At 40.4% G+C, this 6,000-nt stretch overlaps 1 pseudogene across 1 annotated transcript; it reads right to left on the bottom strand.

The window, feature by feature from the left end:
• Positions 1 to 1,362: 1,362 nt before the first annotated feature.
• Positions 1,363 to 1,982, bottom strand: LOC308533421 (small ribosomal subunit protein eS8-like; annotated as a pseudogene). The gene has a single exon. The product of its transcript is annotated as a small ribosomal subunit protein eS8-like (transcript).
• Positions 1,983 to 6,000: the final 4,018 nt, after the last annotated feature.

Below are 6,000 nucleotides of genomic sequence, written 5' to 3'. Positions count from 1 at the left end.
ATTATTATATTTAAAATCATTTTTCTTGAAATATTAATGTTAATTGCATGTAAATGCCCAAGTATTTTGTACCTACAATCTGGTAATAGATTTATTTTGTATATTGTAAAAGTTTTTTTAAAAAGGTCAAGTCAAGCTCAGAACTGGACAGTGTCAAATGTGGCTTCTCTTCCTAGTCAGGAATTCAGTGGGTCCCTATGCCACCAGTGTCAGTGTATCTTTGCCATCTGGCCTACCCAAGATCCAGCTCAGTCACTGGGTAAATGCTCCAAAGTGGCAAGAATGCCTTTGCCTGAAAGACTGAGAGAGATCATCCTGCATCACTTAAACCTCTGGCTTTTTCAAGACCCTCTCTTGGCCAGTTCTGACCTTATGGGTGACAGTAACAGTGATAGATTCATTGTCACCATCAGCTCTGGGAGGCTATCAACATGAACTTGCCCTACATACTTGTCCTTTGCCTCTTTATATAGATCAACTGTGCACTCTGAGCCCATACACTAATTCTCCCTGTATCCATGGAGAGCACTGCTTCTCCCCCTAATACAGAGCATGTGTGCACATGGATGCCTCATGCTCTGGGGAGAACTAAGCCACAGAAACCTTCAGGATGGGATCTTTTCTGAAATTCCAGGGGGGAATCCATGGAGGAGGGAAAATAGGTCATTTATAAATGGAGGGCAGGGAACCTGCTTAGCAGCATCCCTCCAAATCCCTGCCTTTCTAAATTGCTCAGTCTATCCATTTGGTCACTTGTTTGCAGACCTTTTAATGCTGGAAGGAAAGGAAGAAATTTCTGACCAATATCTTTGCAAACAATGAATAAGAGCTGGTACCAAACATCTTGATTCTACCACTCTAATAATAAGAGTAGAAAATGACGCAGTATGGGAACAGTGTCCTCTTTGGAAGAGAAGGCACATACTCTCTTTGACCATATCTCTGACCCCCAGGACTTCTGAGAAAGTCAGGCCTCTTTCTTGGTTAGTGAGGAGTCGTACAGGCACCTGCAGTCTCTTCTTGGCACAGCTACTCACTCCTTCAATCTCCTGTCAACACCATGACAAAGCTGCCATTTCCACCTCTGGACAGCTTCCTCTCTTAAAGGGTCTTTCTTGCACTGAACAGAAATCCATGCCTCTACCATTTGTACTGACCATGTGCCCATTCTGCCCTCCAACAGAGGAATATCAGCTTCATCTTTCGTCCCTAATTCAATCCTGCAAATTTAGGGTCTCACAGCCTCTTCCTCCCAGCATAGACTCCATTATTCTGTTTTTGTTTTTCTTTCTTTTCTTTCTTTTTTTTTTTTTTTAGAATAAACACCTTTATTACCTGAGCTAAGATAGGAGGGAAGAGGATTTATTTGCCTTTCCGGGCCGTGATTTTCCTCAGATAGAACTCCAGCTCCTTGCCCTCAAGCACATAGCCATCTGCCCGGCCACACTGGCCTGGTCTGGAGCCATGCATGCAAGAAGCTTGCCCTGCGGGAACTGCTCCTCGAGAAGACTGCTGATTTTGGCATTCCTTTTCCTTTCATCATATTTCTTCTGAATTTTTTTGTTTTTTGTTCAAAATCTCTTCCTCCTCAGGAGTCAGCTTGGCCCCCTTCTTGCAGCCCAGGGGCAGTGCGTAGTGGGACTCATACCACTGTCGGTACGGTGTGCTGTCAACCAGCACGATGCAGTTCTTCACTGGGGTCTTGGTGCGGACCAGTTCGTTGTTGGAGGCATTGTAGACAACGTCAATAATCCTTGTTTTGCACATACAACCCTCTGAGCCCCAGGAAAAGTTGCCCACGTCCAGCCTCAAGGCTCAGTACTTCTTGTTGCTGCCCCGCACTTGCACTGTGTGTATGCTGCGGGGTCCAATCTTAGTGTTGGTTGTAGGGCATCCCAGCTCATATTTTCGCTCTTGTCATAGGGCTTTCTCTTGCCTGCGGTCTTGCAGTGCTTGTGCCAGTTGTCCTGAGAGATACCCATGGTTCGGCACTGGTTGGAAAGAGCTGTTTTTGTTTTTTTCCATTCATTCATTCAATAATATTTACTGAGTACCTAGAATGGGCATTTTTCTAAGTTCTAGGGATATAGTGGTGACAAGACAGAATATCCTTGATTTCACAGAGCTTAAAGGATATAGGGATCAAAAGTTTCTCTCCTTGAAAATCCCTGAACCTTTGCTCTCCAACAATCTGAGATTAGCTCTCCTCTTTACTGGGAGACTGGATCGGACAACTGTCTTTTCTTTAGCCAGCAATACATCTCTTTCTCTCTCTCTCTCTCTCTCTCTCTCTCTCTCTCTCTCTCTCTCTCTCTCTCTCTCTCTCCAATAAAGACCTTTATTAATAGGTGCTTTCATTTTGTTGACTTTAAAAAAAACCAAGTTGTAACTTTTTATTACCAATTAAAAATGAGGTTCTCAATGATCTCAGCTTGACCAAATATGAAACAATTTTAAAACTTTTAAAGGTTTTTAGATTGTTTGTATTGAGGAAAACTAGGCTTAAAAAAAAAAAAAACACATGTCATTACCAAAAACAGACATCTTTAGGTTAAAATAATAAAATGCTGTATACATAATGCATATAGTCCTAGTTATCTAGTCAACAGGCAAAAAACAAACATTTAAGGTCTTCAGCTCCAATCTTTTGTTTATTTCCTTCTTTTAATTTTTTTATTTTTTTAAATTTTATTTTCTTGTTTAAAGTATTACAAATAGTAGTACATATGTCTCCCTTTTTTCCCCATTGACCTTCCCCTGGCCTCCCCTACTCCCCAGCACATTCCCTTACCCCCGCCCCCCCAGTGTCTTGTGTCTATTGGTTATGCTTATATGCATGCATATAAGTCCTTCGATTAATCACTTACCCCGCCCACCAACACTCCCCAGCCTTCCCGCTGTAATTTGACAGTCTGTTTGATGCTTCTGTATCTATCTTTTTGTTCATTAGGTTATAATGGTCTTTCTTATCAATAAATGAGTGAGATCATGTGGTATTTTTCTTTCACTGCCTGGCTTATTTCACTTAGCATAATGCTCTCCAGTTCCATCAGTGCTGCTGCAAATGGTTAGAATTCCTTCTTTTTTATAGCAGTGTAGTATTCCATTGTGTAGATGTACCATAGTTTTCTAATCCACTTACCTACTGATGGGCATTTAGGATGTTTCCAAATCTTAGCTATGGTAAATTGTGCTGCTATGAACATAGGGATGCATGTATCCTTCCTTATTGGTGTTTCTGTTTTCTTGAGATATATTCCTAGAAGTGGGATTACTGGGTCAAATGACAGTTCCATTTCTAATTTTTTGAGGAAACTCCATACTGTTTTCCACAGTGGCTATACCAGTCTGCATTCCCACCAGCAGTGAAGGAGGATTCCTTTTTCTCTGCATCCTCTCCAGCACTTGTCATTTGTTGATTTGTTGATGATAGCCATTCTAACAGGTGTGAGGTGGTACCTCATTGTTGTTTTGATTTGCATCTCTCAGATGATTAGTGACTTTAAGCATGTTTTCATGTGTCTCTGGGCCTTCTGAGTGTCCTCTTTCAAAAAGTGTCTATTTAGGTCCTTTGCCCATCTTTTGATTGGGTTGTTTATCTTCCTTTTGTTAAGTTGTATGAGTTCCCTGTAAATTTTGGAGATTAAAAACTTATCAGAGATAACATTGGCAAATATGTTCTCCCATGCAGTGGGCTTTCTTGTTGTTTTGTTGATGGCTTCTTTTGCTGTGCAGAGCTTTTTTATTTTGATGCAGTCCCATTTGTTTATTTTCTTCTTAGTTTCCATAGGCCTAGGAGCTGTGTCTGTAAAGATATTGCTACAACATATGTCTGCAATTTTGCTGCCTATGGAGTCTTGTAGAGTTTTTATGGTTTCCCATCTTACATTCAAGTCCTTTAGCCATTTTGAGTTTGTTTTTGTGTATGGTGTAAGTTGGTGATCTAGTTTCATTTTTTTTTTTTTTGCATGTATCTGACCAAATTTCCCAGCACCATTTATTAAAGGGACTGTTTTGACTCCATTGTATGCTTTTGCCTCCTTTGTCAAATATTAATTGAGCATAATGGCTTGTGTCAATTTCTGGACCCTCCATTCTGTTCCATTGGTCTATATGTTTGTTCTTGTGCCAGTACCAGGCAGTTTTGAGAACCATGACTTGGTAATATAGTTTGATGTCTGGTATTGTGATCCCTCCAACTTTTTTTTCTTTCTCAGGACAGCTGTGGCTATTCAGGTTCTTTTTTTATTTCAGATGAAATTTTGGAGAGTTTGTTCTAGATCAGCCATGGGCAAACTACGGCCCGCGGGCCGGATCCAGCCCGTTTGAAATGAATAAAACTAAAAAAAAAAAAAGACCGTACCGTTTTATGCAATGATGTTTACTTTGAATTTATATTAGTTCACACAAACACTCCATCCATGCTTTTTGTTCCGGCCCTCTGGTCCAGTTTAAGAACCCATTGTGGCCCTCGAGTCAAAAAGTTTGCCCACCCCTGTTCTAGATCTTTGAAATATGCCATTGGTATTTTAATAGGTATTGCATTGAATCTATAGATTGCTTTAGGTAGTATGGACATTTTTTAAAAATATATTTTATTGATTTTTTACAGAGAGGAAGGGAGAGGGATAGAGAGCCAGAAACATCAATGAGAAACATCGATCAGCTGCCTCCTGCACACTCCCTACTGGAGATGTGCCCACAACCAAGGTACATGCCCTTGACCAGAATCGAACCTGGGCCCCTTGAGTCCGCAGGCTGACTGACGCTCTATCCACTAAGCCAAACTGTTTAGGGCTAGTATGGACATTTTAATGATGTTGATTCTATCAATCCATGAACATGGGATGTTCTTCCATCTGTTTATATCTTCCTCTATCTCTTTTTTCAATGTCCTGTAGTTTTCCAAGTACAGGTCTTTTACGTCCTTGGTTAAGTGTAGTCCTAGGTATCTTAGTTTTTTTGGTGCAATTGTAAATGGGATTTTTTTTTTCATTTCTCTTTCTGTGAGTTCATTATTGATGTATAAAAAGGCCACAGATTTCTGGGTGTTAATTTTGTATCCTGCTACATTGCCGCACTCATTTATTAGGTCCAGTAGTTTTTGATGGAGTCTTGGGGTTTTCTATGTATAGTAAGTATTATGTCATCTGCAAATAAGGATAGATTTACTTCTTCTTTTCCAATTTGGATGACTTTTATTTCTTCTTCTTGTCTGATCACTATGGCTAGTACTTCTAACACTATGTCAAACAGGAGTGGTGAAAGTGGGCATCCTTGTCTTGTTCCTGTTCTTAGGGGAAATGGGTTTAGTTTTTGCCTATTGAGTATGATGTTGGCTGTAGGTTTTTCATATAGGGCTTTTATTATGTTGAGTTATGACCCCACTATTCCCACTTTGCTGAGAGTTTTTAAGAAGAAAGGGTGTTGGATTTTTTAAAATATATTTTATTGATTTTTTACAGAGAGGAAGAGAGAGGGACAGAGAGTTAGAAACATCGATGAGAGAGAAACATCGATCAGCTGCCTCCTGCACACTCCCCACTGGGGATGCGTCTGCAACCAAGGTGCATGCCCTTGACCGGAATCGAACCCGGGACCCTTGAGTCCGCAGGCTGATGCTCTATCCACTGAGCCAAACTGGTTAGGGCAACGGTGTTGGATTTTGTCAAATGCTTTTTCCGCATCAATTGATATGGTTATGTGATTTTTGTCTCTCAGTTTGTTTATGTATCACATTTATTGATTTGTTGATATTGTACCATCCTTGCATTGCTGGAATAAATCCCACTTGGTCATGGTGCATGATCTTTCTAATGTATTGCTGAATTCGATTTGCTAGAATTTTGTTGAGGATTTTAGCATCTATGTTCATCAAGGATATTGGCCTGTAGCTCTTTTTTGTGTGTGTGGTGTCTTTATCTGGTTTTGGAATTAGGGTAATGCTGGCTTCATAGAAAGAGCTTGGAAGTGTGCCTTCCTCTTGAATTTTTTTGGAAT

Source organism: Myotis nattereri (assembly GCF_964212035.1).
Source record: "Myotis nattereri genome assembly, chromosome: 1".
Classification (NCBI taxonomy): Eukaryota; Metazoa; Chordata; class Mammalia; order Chiroptera; family Vespertilionidae; genus Myotis; species Myotis nattereri.
Note: the sequence above shows the minus strand (reverse complement) of the source record. Positions and strands in the feature narration are given on the sequence as shown.